The sequence below is a fragment of the Bufo bufo genome, chromosome 1 (genome assembly GCF_905171765.1).
Source record: "Bufo bufo chromosome 1, aBufBuf1.1, whole genome shotgun sequence".
In the NCBI taxonomy this organism is placed as follows: Eukaryota; Metazoa; Chordata; class Amphibia; order Anura; family Bufonidae; genus Bufo; species Bufo bufo.
In genome coordinates this window covers 239,079,900-239,101,548 of record NC_053389.1, presented here as the reverse complement: position 1 = coordinate 239,101,548, position 21,649 = coordinate 239,079,900, and positions in this window count along the sequence as shown.

The following is a 21,649-nucleotide window of genomic DNA, read 5'->3' as shown; positions in this document are numbered from 1 at the left end:
TTTAAATTGGAGAAAAAAACATTAAAGGAGGAAGGATATCAGTGGTGGCAATACAAAGCTTGATACAGTGTTGCTGTTTGGACAGGGGACGGGGGTTGGGGGGTGTCTGAGAGGGCTCCAGCGAAGAGCTATTGAACCGAGCGCTCTAAAAACAGGCCCATTATTGGTTCGACTGTTATTGGGGGGAGGAAAAGCGGAAAGTTTGGGAAAAGAGAGGGAACAGCCCTAGAACCTGTTACCCAGTACCCTGAAGAGGAAAGTAGGTCTGAAACGGAATTATGACAAGGATCTTTCAGGTATTTGATCAATATGGAGAATATTCTGGGCTTAGGATAAATTGGTCTAAGTCAGCATGCGTCCTGATTGATCCTTTGAATGATTTTATTCCAGGTCCATTACAAATTATGAAGAATAACGAACCAGTTAAATACTTAGGTATTCAAATAACCCAGAACCCCAAGGATTATATTCAGCTGAACGTGACCCCAAAGATAAAAGAAATAAAGAAAAAGATAGAGGTATGGAAAAGACTGTATGTCTCGATGGCAGGTCGTATTTCCCTGGTGAAAATGTGCCTGTTACATCCCTTAACTATGCCCTATGGAATTCACTGATAATAATCCCCATAAAAATATTCAAAATAATAACTAGCACATTAATGGACCTGATCTGGCGAGGGGAAAAAACGAGGATAAAAGCACAAATATTGTGCAGTCATGAGAAGGAGGGTGGACTATCAGTTCCAGATGTGGAACTTTTTTTTTATCTCCGCCCAAATAAAAAACATGATAATGTGGAGTAATACGCAAAGATATAAGTCTATGGTTGCAGGAATAAACAAAACACTAGAGAAATGTAATATATTTCAATTAATTGAAGCTGGAATCTTGGGACAACAGAGTAGTAACAAGATACCGCTCTATGAGCTGATGGACATGGTATGGAGACAGGCAAGAAAACTGTGGAACCAGGTGGGACTCCATGTGGACACCATACTTTGGGGTAATATCCATCTTACCGATTTGATGCTAATTGAGCAGTCAGTGTGGTGGAAACATGGAGTCTATAAACTGGGCCAGATATGGAAGCAAGGTGATATAATAACATATGAAGATCTTAAACAGGAGTATAAATTGGGTAATCTAGAAATGAGATTTTTCTATCTACAGTTAAAATGTGCATTATGTAGGTTGGTAGGGAAAACTACGCAAATCGAGACCCTTTCGCAGCCATTGCTTAATATATCTAGATTAACGGCAGGGAGAAAGCTAGTGTCTAAAATTTATGAATGTTTGTCACACCAAAAGACTAAGGGAAGAGCAACTTCTAGTCTAATGCATAAATGGAGAGAGGCTATAAATCCCCAGCAAGAAGAGTTCTGGGTATCAGCAATACAGCAAAAAACAAGGTTTCAAAGAACTTTTCACATAGGATAACCCAATTCTACATACTAAACCGTCTATATTATTCCCCCGAGAAACTTATGAAATATTATAAACCTAAAGTATTTAGCTGTCTAAAAGGCGGGGAAATAGGGGTGGATGATGTCCACATACTCTGGTCGTGTACAAGGATTCAGGAATTTTGGGGACAGGTCAAGGATAAAATAGAGCAATATCATCAGTTTACAATACCTAACAAATTCGAGTTCTGTGTATTGGGAGTGATGGATAAAACTGATACCCATCAACATCAAGAAATTGCATCCAAACTCCTTTTTCAGGCAAGGAAATGTATTATGGGACATTGGGGAGGCAAGGCCACCCCCTCGATTAAGGAATGGGAGAGGCGCACTAAAAACGTACTTATTAGAGAAGAATTCCATTTGACAAACATCCAAAAGAAAAATAGATTTGCAAAAATATGGAAGTTATGGCTAATGCAAGCCCTTTTTTTTATATTCTCTGATTTTTCTGGTTATATACCTCATATGAGTGTTGGGTCCCCGGGGGGCGGCGAGTGAGAGAACGCAGGGAGATAGAATAGAGGATTCCTTTTTTTTTTTTTTTTTTCTCCTTCACAGCAAATAATAAATGGGGAGGGGGGGGGGGGGGGGTTTATATATATATGCACTCAGGAGTTAAACATTTTCCACAGTTACTATAAGGTAACTATGCAAAGTTTTGGAGGGAAAAAAACAGACCCACTGACCTTTTTCCCTGTCTGGTATGGCTCTCTTGTTTATGTCTGAAGACTTATTTATGTCTGGAAAAACTGCTTAGTCATTCCCATAGACTTGTATTGAAACTTTATAAAAGTCTATGGCAGACTGAAATCGTAACATTGCTTCTGTATAGGCTGTGATTCTCCACTCCACTACTCCCACTAGAAGATTCTATTTCAGCTAGAAACTGTATAAAAACTGTTCAATCAGAGCCCCTAGTGCAGGGATGGCCAACCTGAGGCTCTCCAGATGTTGCAAAACTACAACTCCCAGCATGCCCACACAGCCTACAACTATCAGCCTACAGCAGGGCATGGTGGGAGTTGTAGTTTTACAACAGCTGGAGAGCCGCAGGTTGGCCATCCCTGCCCTAGTGGTCTGCAGATAAGGACCAGTGTTTGGTAGAAGAGAATCCACAGAATCCAGGTCACCAGCCTATTGACTAGAAGGCCTGCCAGATGACTAAGCCACAGATTCTGGGCCACCAACCTTTTGGCCAGGGTACCAGCCTTTTGAGAAAGAGGATAACAACTAGCTCATGCTTTTCCTCAGCACAGAACCTCCTTCTGCCAGGGAGGAGACTGGAGAAGCCAGCCCTATGCCTCGACTGTATTGTTTTGCACCTGAATTACTCCAGTGAAGAAGCATCCTGGTTTACTGCAGACTCTGACTCTCTGGACTTATTTTCCATTGGGGTGCACCACGCTTTACCATTCCCTCTGAACAACACATTTTGACACCTTGACACTGACAGTGTCTGGGGAACCCAGTGTGTTGGGGCTGCCGCAAACCTGGTCACTGCAATAGCAAAGTTTCTATCAAGTCCTGCCTGCGTTAGTACTCTGTAGGGACATAAGAATAAGGATACAAGAGTAATTCATTGCAGTTTTAGGAGAAGCAATTAGACAACCGCATGTCAAAGTAAAGAATAAAAATAATAAAAAATAAAGATTATTTGGATCTCCATGTCCCAAAATGCCTATTAAAATATGAAACTATTTATCCCATTCGGTGAACAGCATAACGGAAAAAAAATCTAATTTGCAGTTTTTTGGTCGCTTCACCTCTCCAATAAAATTCTGTAGAAAGTGATCTAAAAGTCATACATAGTCATCAATAAAAACTAAGCTAAATATGAGCCCTCACACAGCTCCATAGCTGCAAATATAAAACAGTTATATTTTTACTTTATACTATACACTACTCACAAAAAGTTGGGGATATTTCGCTTGTGGGTAAAATTTCAGGATGAACCAAAAATGCACTCTAACCTTTACAGGTGAACTTAATGTAAACTTTTGAATGCACATGGACATCTGTTCAATGTTTCAGTACTTTTTGTACAACTTGCTGTTCTCTAACAAGATGCTTAAAGGGGTTGTTCACTTCAGTAACTGACATTTATAATGTAGAGAAAGTTAGTACAAGGCACTTACTAATGTATTGTTATAGCCCATATTGCTTCCTTTGCTGGCTTGATTAATTTTTCCATCGCATTATACACTTCTTATTTCCATGGTTATGATCACCCTGTAATCCAGCAGCGGTACCTGTGTTTGCACATTATAAGAAAAAACGCTGGCCTCTCTTGTGGCTGGGACCATGGGAGTGCGCATAGTCCAACACTTTTTTCTACAGTGTGGAAGCACGGCCACTGGTGCAGGATTGCAAGGTAGTCATAACCATGGAAAAGAGCAGTGTATAATGTGATGGAAGAAGGAATCAAGGCATCAAAGGAGGCAAAATGGACGATCACAATACATTAGTAAGTGCCTTGTATTAACTTTCTTTACATGATAAATGCCATTTGCTGAAGTAAGATAACCCTTTAAGGCAAAATTCATAACAAGTGTTTGATGTATGAATCACCCAATACATTTCCTGATACAATTAGAATTGGTATTTAAAGGGGTTGAACCCGGACATACCCATAATTTCACCCAGGCAGCCCCCCTGATGTTAGCATCCGAGCATCTCATGCTCCGATGAGCTCCCTTGCCCTGCGCTAGATCACCCAGGGCAAGGTCTCTTTTGTTTACAATAACACACTGCTGGGCGGAAACTTTCTTCCCGGCAGTGTGTTCGGTGACGTCACCGGATCTGATGGGCGTGCTTTAACGCTGCCCTAGCCGTTTTACAGGCTAGGGCAGAGCTAAAGCCCGCCCATCAGTGCCCCATGGCAGCCCCATGAAGAGCCCGGTACGTCACCGGAACACCGGAAAATGCTTTTCCCCTGTGCGATTTAGCGCAGGGTAAAGGAGAGCATCAGAGCATGAATTGCTCGGATGCTTGTCAGGGGGGCTGCCTGGGTGAAAATGGAGGTATGTCCGGGTTCAGCTCTGAACCCGGACAACCCCTTTAAACAATCCTCCTCATCATGCTGTTCACATTTTCACATCATGAGACCAAGACGTCACCTAACTGATCAACAGTACCTCGCCATTGCTAGGCTTCAAGAAGGATGTTGTCCGACGGAAGTGGCCACTGAGCTTAGAGTGTCACAGAGTGTCATCAGCAGGTTGAAACAGAGATACAGTGAGACTGGAAGAGTCACAGAAAGGCAGAGAAGTGGACGTCCTTTGGTCACATCCCACACTGATAACCGCTTCATTATGAACAATGCCCTGAGGAACCAGATGATGAGGGGAATGTCAGTTCAGTGAGAGCACTGGTGCAGCCGGACCCTTCCTCTGCCAGTCAGGGGAATGTCAGCTCCAGTAAGAAGAGACCCGGAGAGCAGGGAAGGCCAGACAGGTGCTGGTAGTGGGAGACTCAGTTATTAGGGGTACAGATAGAGCGATCTTTTAAAAAGACCGGGATTGTCAAACGGTGTGTTATCTTCCTGGCGCTCGACACATCGGGGATCAGGTTGACAGAACACTGGGAGGGGCTGGAGAAGATCCAGCAGTCATGGTCTATATCGGAACCAATGACAAAGTTAGAGGAAAGTGGAGAGTCCTTAAAAGTGATTTTAGAGATTTAGGTAGTGTTTTCCGAAATACTACCTGTACCACGAGACACACAAGAAAGGCAGCAGAAGAGTGGGAGGTTAACAAGTTTGGGTTCCTGGAGAACTGGGCCGACTTCTCTGTCGGCTACAGGCTCTATCGTAGGGACGGGCTGCACCTCAATGGGGAAGGGGCAGCTGTATTGGGGAAGAAGATGGCTAGAAGGTTGGAGGAGTATTTAAAGGGAACCTGTCATCTGGATTTTGTGTATAGAGCTGAGGACATGGGTTGCTAGCTGGCCGCTAGCACATCCGCAATACCCAGTCCCCATAGCTCTGTGTGCTTTTATTGTGGGAAAAAAACTGATTTTATACATATGCAAATTAACCTGAGATGAGTCCTGTATGTGAGATGAGTCAGGGACAGGACTCATCTCAGGTTAATTTGCATATGTATCAAATCGTTTTTTTTTCCACAATAAAAGCACACAGAGCTATGGGGACTGGGTATTGCGGATGTGCTAGCGGCCATCTAGCAACCCATGTCCTCAGCTCCATACACAAAATCCAGGTGACAGGTTCCCTTTAACCACCTCCGGAACGCTGTACGCACAGACGCGTCCTGGAGGTGGTTGATTCATTCCGCCTGGACGCATATACGCGTCATCTCGCGAGACGCGAGATTTCCTGTGAACGCGCGCACACAGGCGCGCGCGCTCACAGGAACGGAAGGTAAGAGAGTTGATCTCCAGCCTGCCAGCGGCGATCGTTCGCTGGCAGGCTGGAGATGTGTTTTTTTTAACCCCTAACAGGTATATTAGACGCTGTTTTGATAACAGCGTCTAATATACCTGCTACCTGGTCCTCTGGTGGTCCCCTTTGTTTGGATCGACCACCAGAGGACACAGGTAGCTCAGTAAAGTAGCACCAAGCACCACTACACTACACTACACCCCCCCCCCGTCACTTATTAACCCCTTATTAGCCCCTGATCACCCCTGATCACCCCATATAGACTCCCTGATCACCCCCCTGTCATTGATTTCCCCCCTGTCATTGATCACCCCCCTGTCATTGATCACCCCCCTGTAAAGCTCCATTCAGACGTCCGCATGATTTTTACGGATCCACTGATAGATGGATCGGATCCGCAAAACGCATCCGGGCGTCTGAATGAAGCCTTACAGGGGCGTGATCAATGACTGTGGTGATCACCCCATATAGACTCCCTGATCACCCCCCTGTCATTGATTACCCCCCTGTCATTGATCAACCCCCTGTAAAGCTCCATTCAGACGTCCGCATGATTTTTACGGATCCACTGATAGATGGATCGGATCCGCAAAACGCATCCGGACGTCTGAATGAAGCCTTACAGGGGCGTGATCAATGACTGTGGTGATCACCCCATATAGACTCCCTGATCACCCCCCTGTAAAGCTCCATTCAGATGTCCGCATGATTTTTACGGATGCACTGATAGATGGATCGGATCCGCAAAACGCATCCGGACGTCTGAATGAAGCCTTACAGGGGCATGATCAATGACTGTGGTGATCACCCCATATAGACTCCCTGATCACCCCCCTGTAAAGCTCCATTCAGATGTCCGCATGATTTTTACGGATGCACTGATAGATGGATCGGATCCGCAAAACGCATCCGGACGTCTGAATGAAGCCTTACAGGGGCATGATCAATGACTGTGGTTATCACCCCATATAGACTCCCTGATCACCCCCCTGTCATTGATTACCCCCCTGTAAAGCTCCATTCAGATGTCTGCATGATTTTTACGGATGCACTGATAGATGGATCGGATCCGCAAAACGCATCCGGACGTCTGAATGAAGCCTTACAGAGGCGTGATCAATGACTGTGGTGATCACCCCATATAGACTCCCTGATCACCCCCCTGTCATTGATTACCCCCCCTGTCATTGATTACCCCCCTGTAAAGCTCCATTCAGACGTCCGCATGATTTTTACGGATCCACTGATAGATGGATCGGATCCGCAAAACGCATACGGACGTCTGAATGAAGCCTTACAGGGGCGTGATCAATGACTGTGGTCATCACCCCATATAGACTCCCTGATCACCCCCCTGTCATTGATTACACCCCTGTCATTGATCACCCCCCTGTAAAGCTCCATTCAGATGTCTGCATGATTTTTACGGATGCACTGATAGATGGATCGGATCCGCAAAACGCATCCAGACGTCTGAATGAAGCCTTACAGGGGCGTGATCAATGACTGTGGTGATCACCCCATATAGACTCCCTGATCACCCCCCTGTCATTGATTACCCCCCCTGTCATTGATTACCCCCCTGTAAAGCTCCATTCAGACGTCCGCATGATTTTTACGGATCCACTGATAGATGGATCGGATCCGCAAACTGCATCCGGACGTCTGAATGAAGCCTTACAGGGGCATGATCAATGACTGTGGTGATCACCCCATATAGACTCCCTGATCACCCCCCTGTCATTGATTACCCCCCTGTAAAGCTCCATTCAGACGTCCGCATGATTTTTACGGATGCACTGATAGATGGATCGGATCCGCAAAACGCATCCGGACGTCTGAATGAAGCCTTACACGGGCGTGATCAATGACTGTGGTGATCACCCCATATAGACTCTCTGATCACCCCCCTGTCATTGATCACCCCCCCTGTCATTGATCACCCCCCCTGTCATTGATCACCCCCCCTGTCATTGATCACCCCTCTGTAAGGCTCCAGACATTTTTTTGGCCCAAGTTAGCGGAATTATTTTTTTTTTTTTCTTACAAAGTCTCATATTCCACTAACTTGTGTCAAAAAATAAAATCTCACATGAACTCACCATACCCCTCACGGAATCCAAATGCGTAAAATTTTTTAGACATTTATATTCCAGACGACTTCTCACGCTTTAGGGCCCCTAGAATGCCAGGGCAGTATAAATACCCCACATGTGACCCCATTTCGGAAAGAAGACACCCCCAGGTATTCCGTGAGGGGCATATTGAGTCCATGAAAGATTGAAATTTTTGTCCCAAGTTAGCGGAACGGGAGACTTTGTGAGAAAAAAATTAAAAATATCAATTTCCGCTAACTTGTGCCAAAAAAAAAAAATTTCTATGAACTCGCCATGCCCCTCATTAAATACCTTGGGGTGTCTTCTTTCCAAAATGGGGTCACATGTGGGGTATTTATACTGCCCTGGCATTCTAGGGGCCCCAAAGCGTGAGAAGAAGTCTAGTATCCAAATGTCTAAAAATGCCCTCCTAAAAGGAATTTGGGCACCTTTGCGCATCTAGGCTGCAAAAAAGTGTCACACATCTGGTATCGCCGTACTCAGGAGAAGTTGGGGAATGTGTTTTGGGGTGTCATTTTACATATACCCATGCTGGGTGAGAGAAATATCTTGGTCAAATGCCAACTTTGTATAAAAAAATGGGAAAAGTTGTCTTTTGTCAAGATATTTCTCTCACCCAGCAAGGGTATATGTAAAATGACACCCCAAAACACATTCCCCAACTTCTCCTGAATACGGCGATACCACATGTGTGACACTTTTTTGCAGCCTAGGTGGGCAAAGGGGCCCATATTCCAAAGAGCACCTTTAGGATTTCACAGGTCATTTACCTACTTACCACACATTAGGGCCCCTGGAAAATGCCAGGGCAGTATAACTACCCCACAAGTGACCCCATTTTGGAAAGAAGACACCCCAAGGTATTCCGTGAGGGGCATGGCGAGTTCCTAGAATTTTTTATTTTTTGTCACAAGTTAGTGGAAAATGCTGATTTTTTTTTTTTTTTCATACAAAGTCTCATATTCCACTAACTTGTGACAAAAAATAAAAACTTCCATGAACTCACTATGCCCATCAGCGAATACCTTGGGGTCTCTTCTTTCCAAAATGGGGTCACTTGTGGGGTAGTTATACTGCCCTGGCATTCTAGGGGCCCAAATGTGTGGTAAGGAGTTTGAAATCAAATTCTGTAAAAAATGACCTGTGAAATCCAAAAGGTGCTCTTTGGAATATGGGCCCCTTTGCCCACCTAGGCTGCAAAAAAGTGTCACACATCTGGTATCTCCGTACTCAGGAGAAGTTGGGGAATGTGTTTTGGGGTGTCATTTTACATATACCCATGCTAGGTGAGAGAAATATCTTGGCAAAAGACAACTTTTCCCATTTTTTTATACAAAGTTGGCATTTGACCAAGATATTTATCTCACCCAGCATGGGTATATGTAAAAAGACACCCCAAAACACATTCCTCAACTTCTCCTGAATACAGAGATACCAGATGTGTGACACTTTTTTGCAGCCTAGGTGGGCAAAGGGGCCCATATTCCAAAGAGCACCTTTTGGATTTCACAGGTCATTTTTTACAGAATTTGATTTCAAACTCCTTACCACACATTTGGGCCCCTAGAATGCCAGAGCAGTATAACTACCCCACAAGTGACCCCATTTTGGAAAGAAGAGACCCCAAGGTATTCGCTGATGGGCATAGTGAGTTCATGGAAGTTTTTATTTTTTGTCACAAGTTAGTGGAATATGAGACTTTGTATGAAAAAAAATAAAATAAAAAAAATCATAATTTTACACTAACTTGTGACAAAAAATAAAAAATTCTAGGAACTTTCCATGCCCCTCACGGAATACCTTGGGGTGTCTTCTTTCCAAAATGGGGTCACTTGTGGGGTAGTTATACTGCCCTGGCATTCTAGGGGCCCAAATGTGTGGTAAGGAGTTTGAAATCAAATTCTGTAAAAAATGACCTGTGAAATCCGAAAGGTGCTCTTTGGAATATCGGCCCTTTTGCCCACCTAGGCTGCAAAAAAGTGTCACACATCTGGTATCTCCGTACTCAGGAGAAGTTGGGGAATGTGTTTTGGGGTGTCATTTTACATATACCCATGCTGGGTGAGAGAAATATCTTGGCAAAAGACAACTTTTCCCATTTTTTTATACAAAGTTGGCATTTGACCAAGATATTTCTCTCACCCAGCATGGGTATATATAAAATGACACCCCAAAACACATTCCCCACCTTCTTCTGAGTACGGAGATACCAGATGTGTGACACTTTTTTGCAGCCTAGGTGGGCAAAGGGGCCCATATTCCAAAGAGCACCTTTCGGATTTCACAGGTCATTTTTTACAGAATTTGATTTCAAACTCCTTACCACACATTTGGGCCCCTAGAATGCCAGGGCAGTATAACCACCCCACAAGTGACCCCATTTTGGAAAGAAGAGACCCCAAGGTATTTCGTTATGGGCATAGTGAGTTCATAGAAGTTTTTATTTTTTGTCACAAGTTAGTGGAATATGAGACTTTGTAAGAAAAAAAAAAAATAAAAAATCATCATTTTCCGCTAACTTGTGACAAAAAATAAAAAGTTCTATGAACTCACTATGCCCATCAGCGAATACCTTAGGGTGTGTACTTTCCGAAATGGGGTCATTTGTGGGGTGTTTGTACTTTCTGGGCATTGTAGAACCTCAGGAAACATGACAGGTGCTCAGAAAGTCAGAGCTGCTTCAAAAAGCGGAAATTCACATTTTTGTACCATAGTTTGTAAACGCTATAACTTTTACCCAAACAATTTTTTTTTTACCCAAACATTTTTTTTTTATCAAAGACATGTAGAACAATAAATTTAGAGCAAAATTTATATATGGATGTCGTTTTTTTTGCCAAATTTTACAACTGAAAGTGAAAAATGTCATTTTTTTGCAAAAAAATCGTTCAATTTCGATTAATAACAAAAAAAGTAAAAATGTCAGCAGCAATGAAATACCACCAAATGAAAGCTCTATTAGTGAGAAGAAAAGGAGGTAAAATTCATTTGGGTGGTAAGTTGCATGACCGAGCAATAAATGGTGAAAGTAGTGTAGGTCAGAAGTGTAAAAAGTGGCCTGGTCTTTCAGGGTGTTTAAGCACTGGGGGCTGAGGTGGTTAAACTAGGGACTGGGGGAGGGTAATTACATTATAGGATGGTAAGATAGTGCCGATAGAGACCAGGGGCAAGGTAATGGGACTGGGGAAAGAATGGAAGGAGGAACTAGACCATTTTCGAATGAAAGGTGTAGGGTAAAAAATATATACATAAACCTCTTAATTGTATGTATACTAATGCCAGAAGCCTGACTAATAAAACTGTGGAACTGGAATTAGTGATGTGTGAGGAGGACTATGACATAGTGGGAATAACTGAGACATGGCTGGATGATAGCTATGACTGGGCAGTTAATGTACAGGGTTACAGTCTGTTTAGAAAGGATCGTCAAAACCGGAGAGGGGGAGGGGTCTGCCTTTATGTAAAGTCCTGTCTAAAGCCCACATTCCGAGAAGTTATAAATGAGGAACATGAACATGTTGAGTCACTGTGGGTAGAAATACATGAAGGCAAAAACAATAATAAATTACTAATATAAGTTCAATATAAACCACCTAATATACCAGAGTCCACAGAAAATCTGCTACTAAACGAAATAGACGAGGCGGCAGATCATAATGGGGTCGTTAGTATGGGGGACTACAACTACCCAGATATAGACTGGGAAACTGAAACCTATATATCTCATAAAGGAAACAGGTTCTTGGCAATACCCAAAGACAATTACCTTTCCCAACTGGTCCAGGACCCGACTAGAGGGACGGCCATACTGGACTAATTATTAACCAATAGACCTGACAGAACAACAGATGTGCAGGTTGGGGGACAACTGAGAAATAGTGACTATGAAGTAATAACCTTTCAATGTCATTCAAAAGAGTGTTTCTTCAGGGAGGAACAAAAATACTAAACTTCAAAAAAGCTAAATTTAGCCAACTAAGAGAGGCCATAGGCCTAAGTAACTGGGACAAAGTCCTCAAAAATAAGAATACAGCCACAAAATGGGATATTTTTAAATAGCATCCTAAAATCTAATTGTGAGAGGTACATACCTTATGGGAATAAAAGGTTAAAGAGGACCTTTCATGCGATTTTATTAAGGGAGATTTTTTAACATATGCCTCCTATGCCCCGCTGTGCCCGCCAGATTTCTCCTGCTCAGTATGCTAATACTGAGCATCGGAGCAATGAGGAGGAGACTAAGTCTTTCTCCATGGGAGTCTCCTTCTCCCCTGGCTGTAGCGCTGTCGAATCGCAGCGCAGAGCGTCACAGCCATTGAGAAAAAACCTAGGGCATATTTTAAAAATCAAGCAGGGTGGCACCCCACAAGTACAAGTATATATCTCCCTTAATAAAATCGCATGAAACGTCCTCTTTAAGGAACAAGAAAAACCAATGTGGATAAATAAAACTGTAAAGAAAGCAATAAATAACAAAAAGAAAGCATTTAAATCACTAAAACAGTGTCACGGGTGAAGTTGCAGAAAGCTGGAACTTTTAAATAAACGACCGACTGGCTTGATCCCAAACTAAGGAACATATAGGTGAGCCCTTTAAAACCCTAAGAGCTCTCCCTGACTGCTAAGCACATGCAAGGGTCTCAATGGTAGATGATTGCATGCCCACGTACCTAAGACTGTAAGACACCTGAAAACCCTATAATAGTGAGGGGACACGACCACCGGGAATCAAGCCAGCAAGGAAACACAATAAAGGAAAAGACTTATCTGAGCAAACAGCAGCAGCAGCCTCCACCAGTGAACACTTCATCCAGGAAGTAGTATAAACCGCAAAGTGATGCAGTATGGGAGGGAATATAAAGGAAGACAATTAGTCTAAATAAGTGACACCTGGCAGAAGGAAAGGAGATGACAAAGTGAAACCAAAACAAAGAACGTCATACAAGAGGTAGGGAAGAACGTCTGTCAGACCTTCTCACAGAACTGGCAGTGACAAACAGGGTAGCGAGGAAGCACTGAAAAACTATAAGGAAAAAAATGGAATATGTAAAAAACAAACAAAAGCAGCCAAACTAGAGACCGAGAGATTAGTTGCCAAAGAGAGCAAAACTAACCCTAAAATGTTCTGCAATTATATAAATGGTAAAAAGTATAAATCTGAAGGTGTCGGCCCTCTACAGAGTAATAAGGGGGGGTGTTGCAGAGAGCGATGAGGAGAAAGCAAAGCTATTAAATATTTTTTTCACCACTGTATTCACTGAGGAAAATAAACTGTCAGATGAAATGCAGAATGCAAAAGTAAATTCCTCATTAAAAGTGCCCTGTCTGACCCAGGAAGAAGTACAGCGGCGTCTTAAAAAGATTAAAATAGACAAATCGCCAGGACCAGATGGCATACACCCCTGTATCCTAAGAGAATTAAGTAATGTTATAGCCAAACCTTTATTTCTGATATTTAAGGACTCTAAACTGACAGGGATTGTTCCACAGGTTTGGTGCATAGCAAATGTGGTGCCAATATTCAAAAGGGGTCCAAAAACAGAGCCCGGAAACTATAGGCCGTTAAGTTTAACATCTGTCATGGGTAAACTGTTTGAAGGTTTTCTAAGAGATGGTATCTTGGAGTACGTCAATGAAAATAAACAAATAACGCCATGAGCCAGCATGGCTTCATGAGGAATCGGTCATGTCATACTAATTTAATCCGTTTCTTTGGGAGGTAAGTTCTAGACTTGACCGCGACTAATCAATTGATGTCGTATATCTTGACTTCTCCAAAGCATTTGATACTGTGCCATATAAAAGGTTAGTATATAAAATGAGAATGCTTGGACTGGGGGAAAATGTCTGTATGTGGGTAAGTAACTGGCTCAGTGATAGAAAACAGAGGGTGGTTATTAATGGTACACACACAGATTGGGTCACTGTCACTAGTGGAGTACCTCAGGGGTCAGTATTGGGCCCTATTCTCTTCAATATATGTATTAATGATCTTGTAGAAGGCTTGCACAGTAAAATATCAATTTTTGCAGATGACACTAAACTGTGTAAAGTAATTAACACGGAAGAGGACAGTATACTGCTACAAATGGGTCTGGATAGACTGGAGGCTTGGGCAGTGGCAGATGAGGTTTAACACTGACAAATGTTAGGTTATGTACATGGGAAGGAATAATGCAAGTCACCAGTACATACTAAATGGTAAAACACTGGGTAACACTGACATGGAAAATGACCTAGGAATTTTAGTGAACAGCAAACTAAGCTGTAGAAACCAGTGTCAGGCAGCTGCTGCCAAGCCCAATAAGATAATGGGTTGCATCAAAAGGGGAATAGATGATCGTGATGAGAACATAGTCCTACCACTTTACAAATCACCAGTCAGACCACACATTGAGTACTGTGTACAGTTCTGGGCTCCTGTAAACAAGGCAGACATAGCAGAGCTGGAGAGGGTTCAGAGGAGGGCAACTAAAGTAATAACTGGAATGGGGGGTGTGACGAATACCGCACGTCGCTGCCACGGGACGTCAAATACATAGAGCCAGCGAGATACGGTATGGTCACTGGTTACCAAGGCATGACGTTATGCCATTCCTGAGGAGCAGGTAAGGTCAGCTTGGTATAGTGTTTACAGACTCCTCCTGTCCACACGGGCACAGAGAGGCAACAAGCTTAGGGAGCCTTTTCACTGCCCCAAAAAGGTTTAAAAAAAAGCCATTTTTTGTCACCTTACATTACAAAAAGTGTAATAGCAAGCGATCAAAAAGTCATACGCACCCCAAAATAGTGCCAATCAAACCGTCATCTCATCCCGCAAAAAATCAAACCCTACCCAAGATAATCGCCCAAAAACTGAAAAAAATATGGCTCTCGGACTATGGAGACAGTAAAACATGATTTTTTTTGTTTCAAAAATGAAATAATTGGGTAAAACTTACATAAATAAAAAAAAGTAGACATATTAGGTATCGCCTCATCCGTAATAACCTGCTCTATAATAATATCACATGACCTAACCTGTCAGATGAATGTTGTAAATAACATAAAATAAAAACGGTGCCTCACAAAAAGTGTAATATAGAGCAACCAAAAATCATATGTACCCTAAAATAGTACCACCAAATCGCCACCCTATCCTGTAGTTTCCAAAATGGGGTCACTTTTTGGGAGTTTCTACTCTAGGGGTGCATCAGGGGGGCTTCAAATGGGACATGGTGTCAAAAAACCAGTCCAGCAAAATTTGCTTTCCAAAAACCGTATGGCATTCCTTTCCTTCTACGCCCTGCCGTGTGCCCGTACAGCAGTTTACGACCACATATGGGGTGTTTCTGTAAACTACAGAATCAGGGCCATAAATAGTGAGTTTTGTTTGGCTGTTAACCCTTGCTTTGTAACTGGAAAAATATTATTAAAATGGAAAATCTGCCAAAAAAGTGAAATTTTTAAATTGTATCTCTATTTTCCATTAATTCTTGTGGAACACCTAAAGGGTTAACAAAGTTTGTAAAATCAGTTTTGTATACCTTGAGGGGTGTCATTTCTAAAATGGGGTCACTTTTTTGGGAGTTTCTACTCTAGGGGTGCAGGGGGCTTCAAATGGGACATGGTGTCAAAAAACCAGTCCAGCAAAATCTGCCTTCCAAAAACCATATGGCATTCCTTTTCTTCTGCGCCCTGCCGTGTGCCCGTACAGCAGTTTACGACCACATATGGGGTGTTTCTGTAAACTACAGAATCAGGGACATAAATATTGAGCTTTGTTTGGCTGTAAACCCTTGCTTTGTAACTGGAGAAAATGTATTCAAATGGAAAATCTGCCAAAAAAGTGAAATTTTGAAATTGTATCTCTATTTTCCATTAATTCTTGTGGAACACCTAAAGGGTTAACAAAGTTTGTAAAATCTGTTTTGTATACCTTGAGGGGTGTCGTTTCTAAAATGGGGTCACTTTTTTGGGAGTTTCTACTCTAGGGGTGCAGGGGGCTTCAAATGGGACATGGTGTCAAAAAAACAGTCCAGCAAAATCTGCCTTCCAAAAACCATATGGCATTCCTTTCCTTCTGCGCCCTGCCGTGTGCCCGTACAGCAGTTTACGACCACATATGGGGTGTTACGGTAAACTACAGAATCAGGGACATAAATATTGAGTTTTGTTTGGCTGTAAACCCTTGCTTTGTAACTGGAAAAAATGTATTCAAATGGAAAATCGGCCAAAAAAGTGAAATTTTATCTCTATTTTCCATTAATTCTTGTGGAACACCTAAAGGGTTAACAAAGTTTGTAAAGTCAGTTTTGAATACCTTGAGGGGTGTAGTTTGTAAAATGGGGTCATTTTTGGGTGGTTTCTATTTTAGATTTGCTTCTAAACTTCTAATCAGTTTTGTATGCACATCAATCACATAATACCTCCTATACATGATAGCAACAGTGTAAAAAATTATACAATATATACATAGCAGCAACATGTATTTAAGGGTCCATTCACACGTCCGTTGTTTCTTTCCTGATCTGTTCCGTTTTTTGCGGAACAGATCTGGACCAGATCTGGACCCATGCATTTTCAATGGGTCCTGAAAAAAAACGGACAGCTCAATGTCTGATTTTTTTTCAGGACCCATTGAAAATGAATGGGTCCAGTTCTGGTCCAGATCTGTTCCGCAAAAAACGGAACAGATCAGGAAAGAAACAACGGACGTGTGAATGGACCCTAACTGTGTACCATATTATTTTACATGTTGCTGCTATGTATATATTGTATCATTTTTTACACTGTTGCTATCATGTATAGGAGGCATTATGTGATTGATGTGCATACAAAACTGATTCTGATATATTTTATGATATTGTTCACTGTGTTCTATGATCAATATACATAGTGGAATCATGTACAGCTGTGTAGTGAGGGGAGACAGCGTACACGAGAGATATCCCTGTGCAAGCATGACGTAGCATCTGTCTGGTTTGATTCTCCTCCCCTGCGATGTGTGCAGATAATGCACAAGACGGCGTATGACACCTCCCACCGGGCGTCTTGACGCCGGCCGGCTGCATGACATGAGGTGACGCCAGTTGGGGGGAGGATCGCATGCCGGACTATGTTCATCAGGTCCCTGCCGCTAAAACATCCAGGTGATTAGAATCATCAGTGATTTTAATGCAATTTGATTGGAGGAGAGGCCTTTATAATCTTTGATCCACTGTGATGGCGCTACCCCCTGACGAAGGCACGCCGAAACGCGCGTTGGGGTAACGCCATCCCGGTCTGGATACACTACTTTGTTTGGTAAGTCTCCCTTATATATGATCACCATTATGTTTTGGTCAGCACTCCGCTAGGTACCATGGGTACACATAGTTTCCATATGGTCCGGCTATTTTTGCAGTTCTGACTGTGGTTACTTCCCTGGAAGTGACTTTCTTGTCCTACACAGGGATATTGAACGTATTTATATAGGAGACTTCACCACACACTATATAGATTTGTGATTGGCATGTAATCATCCTTATTCCTTATGTAGTGTACCACCGGGATGGTGGTTTTTTCCTGCTGCTACTTCTTTTTAAACGTAACTTCATGTATGTAATCATGTTATTTAATAAAATTTACATAATTTTTTTGCATTTGTACCTTTGGCTTCGATTCTTGTAGGTCGTTGTTTTGTTAAAGGAGCTGGTATTTTTTTGTACTTTACAATAGTTGACCCCCTTTATATTGCCGCAACATGTGTTGCATTGACTTATTGTAGTTTTGGTATGGGTATCAACGTTGGTCTTGGTATTAATATGCATTATAGAAGTAGAGAAATTAAAACTTGAAATTTGCAAATTTTTCCACATTTTCTGCAAATTTGGTATTTTTTTATAAATAAAAATTATTATTTTTTTACTTCATTTTAGCAGTGTCATGAAGTACAATATGTGACGAAAAAACAATCTCAGAATGGCCTGGATAAGTCAAAGCGTTTTAAAGTTATTCACACATAAAGTGACACTGGTTAGATTTGCAAAAAATGGCCTGGTCCTTAAGGTGAAATATGGCCGTGTCCTTAAGGGGTTAAAGGGTAACTGTCATATTTTTATTTTATTTGCTAGTTTATTAGAGCTAGGCATGTATACCTGGGTTAGACTGTCAATGATTGTAATTACCTTATAATAACAGTTTTCATTAATGTCCTCTGTCCCTTTCCACTGCTCCCTTTAAAGACAGTTGCTATGGCTTGTCTGTCTCCGGCTACTTTCACACTAGCGTTGTTAGAATCCGGCAGGCAGTTCCGGAAACGGAACTGCCTGCCGGATATGGCAAGCCATATACAAACGGAAAGCTTTTTTTTCCGGATCCGTTAGATGGATCTGCTTAAATACCGGATCCGTCTTATCCGGTATCATCCGGAATAACGGATCCGGTATTTAAATTTTTCAAAGATCAAAAGCCCGGCACAGAAAACCGTATCCGGCGATTCGGCAATTTCCAGAACACTTGGTACCGGATTTGGCATTAATACATCCCTATGGAAATTAATGCCGGATCCGGCAAGTACGGTATTGTTCCGGGATTTTGGCTGGAAAAAATACCGTAGCATGCTGCGGTATTTTGTCTGGTCAAATACCGTACAAGGGACGGAACGGAAGACATCCATTCCTGATGCATACTAAACGGATTGCTTTCCATTCAGAATGCCTTAGGACAAAACTGATTCATTTTTTTCCAGTATTTAGACCCTTTACCGGATTTCAATACCGGAAAAGAATAAAGCTGGTGTGAAAGTACCCTAAGAAGACAGGAAGACGGAAGTCTTTCACACTGCATGCCTGCATTAGGCTTCAGAGTGAGGAGGCGTGTCTCTCAGTAATCCAATCTGATTGGCTGGCAGGGAGCTGCTGGCTACAGCAAGTGTGTATGGGAAGTGAAGGAAAGCAGTTTTGGCCTCAGAGAACTAGCAGAGGAGCCATCTTGAAAAGGCCCTTATATTGTAAATGTTTAAACAGCCGTAACGAAGGGAAAAACTCAAGGAAAACAATGGTATGTGAAGATTGCTTTATGCATAACATATGCTAATATTGATTTTTTGATGAAAACATGACAGTTACCATTTAAATGCCCTACTTTAGTAACATAGTACATAAGGCCAAAAAAAGACATTTGTCCATCCAGTTCGGCCTGTCATCCTGCAAGTTGATCCAGAGGAAGGCAAAAAAAAAAACTGTGAGGTAGAAGCCAATTTTCCCCACTTTAGGGGAATAAAAAATTCCTTCCCGACTCCAATCAGGCAATCAGAATAACTCCCTGGATCAACGACCCCTCTCTAGTAGCTATAGCCTGTAATATTATTACACTCCAGAAACACATCCAGGCCCCTCTTGAATTCCTTTATTGTATTTACCATCACCACCTCCTCCATCGACACCTTCAGATTTATACTTTTTAACATTTATATAATTGAAACCAGTCCCTAGTTTAAACACTCCTCCAACCTTCTAGCCATCTTCTCCCCAGCACAGCTGCCCCTTCCCCATTGAGGTGCAGCCCATCCCTACGATAGAGCCTGTAGCCGATAGAGAAGTCGGCCCAGTTCTCCAGGAACCCAAACCCCTCCTTCCTACACCAGTTCTTGAGCCACTTGTTAACCTCCCTAATCTCCTGCTGCCTTTTTTGTGTGGCCCGTGGTACCGGTACTATTTCGGAAAATACTACCTTTGAGGTCCTTGCCCTAAGCTTTTGCCCTAAATCCCTGAAATCATTTTTAAGGACTCTCCACCTACCTCTAACTTTGTCATTGGTTCCGATATGGACCATGACCGCTGGATCTTCTCCAGCCCCTCCCAGTAATCTGTCAACCCGATCCGCGATGTGTCGAACTCTAGCGCCAGGAAGACAGCACACTGTTCGGCGATCACGGTCTTTGTGACAGATTTCCCTATCTGTTCCCCTAATAATGGAGTCTCCCTCTACCAGCACCTGTCTGGCCTGCCCTGCTCTCCTGGTCCCCTGATTACTGGAGCTGACATTTCCCTGACTGGCAGAGGAAGTGTCCGGCTGCAGCAGTGCCGTCCCTGGACTGACATCCCCCTCATCTGCCAAACGTGCAAACTTGTTGGGGTGTGTCAGATCAGGGCTAGCCTCCCTAGCACTCTTCCCTCTACCCCGCTTTCTAACTGTTACCCAGCTAGCTACCTCACTTTCCTCAGCCTCCTCTCTGTCACCCTCCCCCTCATCTACCCCATAGAGAGCTTGCTCAGTGAGAAGACAACTCAATGCCTCTCAGTGTTGCAACTTACCCGTTCAGAGATTCGACTTGCGATTCCAAACGGGTAATTTGCTCACATCTTGAACAAAGATATACACCCTCGAACGGCTGTTCCAGGACTGCATACATCATGCAAGATGTGCACTGGACTGCGCTGTCAATTGTGCAACTCATACTAAATGGGGATTACACCACAAAAGCGAAAAATACAATATAATGCAGTAATAAGAAACAGGCTAATTGCAGTCCCCCACTGAAGTCCCTGAATCTAAAGTCACTTAATATTAAGTCACACACACAACCACGCGTCGCGGTCAAACTCGCGTTATATATCTGCCTATATAAATATAAATGAAGCTCACTACACCAGTCTGGTTTGTTTTCCCTCTGGATTAAAAAAATACTTTCATTATGTACCGTATTTTTCGCCCCATAAGACGCAGTTTTTTTCCCCCAAAGTGGGGGAAAAAATGTCCCTGCGTCTTATGTGGCGCTTTATTAGTACCGGGAAGCGGTGAAGGATCTGTCAGCTGTGAAGGCTGCGCACAGTGAGCTCACATGGTGCGCAGCCCTGCACAGCAGACAGCCGAGAACCAGGAAGAAGAGAGAGCGCTGGTGGTGAGGAGCGGCGGCGTCCAGGAGCACGAGAGGTAAGTTATATTTTTTTATTTTATTTGCGCTGATGGCTGACATGGGGCATGATGGCTGACAATGGGGCGCTGATGGATGGGGGCTGATGGCTGACATGGGGGCATGATGGCTGACAATGGGGCGCTGATGGATGGGGGCTGATGGCTGACATGGGGCATGATGGCTGACAATGGGGCGCTGATGGATGGGGGCATGATGGCTGACATGGGGCATGATGGCTGACAATGGGGCGCTGATGGATGGGGGCTGATGGCTGACATGGGGGCATGATGGCTGACAATGGGGCGCTGATGGATGGGGGCTGATGGCTGACATGGGGGCATGATGGCTGACATGGGGGCATGATGGCTGACATGGGGGGCTGATGGCTGACATGGGGGGCTAATGGCTGACATGGGGGGCTAATGGCTGACATGGGGGCTAATGGCTGACATGGGGGGCTAATGGCTGACATGGGGGGCTAATGGCTGACATGGGGGGCTAATGGCTGACATGGGGGCTAATGGCTGACATGGGGGGCTAATGGCTGACATGGGGGCATGATGGCTGACATGGGGGGCTAATATGGGGGCTGATGGCTGACATGGGGGGCTAATGGCTGACATGGGGGCATGATGGCTGACAATGGGGCGCTGATGGATGGGGGCTGAGGGCTGACATGGGGCATGATGGCTGACATGGGGGGCTGATATGGGGGCTGATGGCTGACATGGGGGGCTAATGGCTGACATGGGGGCTAATGGCTGACATAGGGGGCATGATGGCTGACA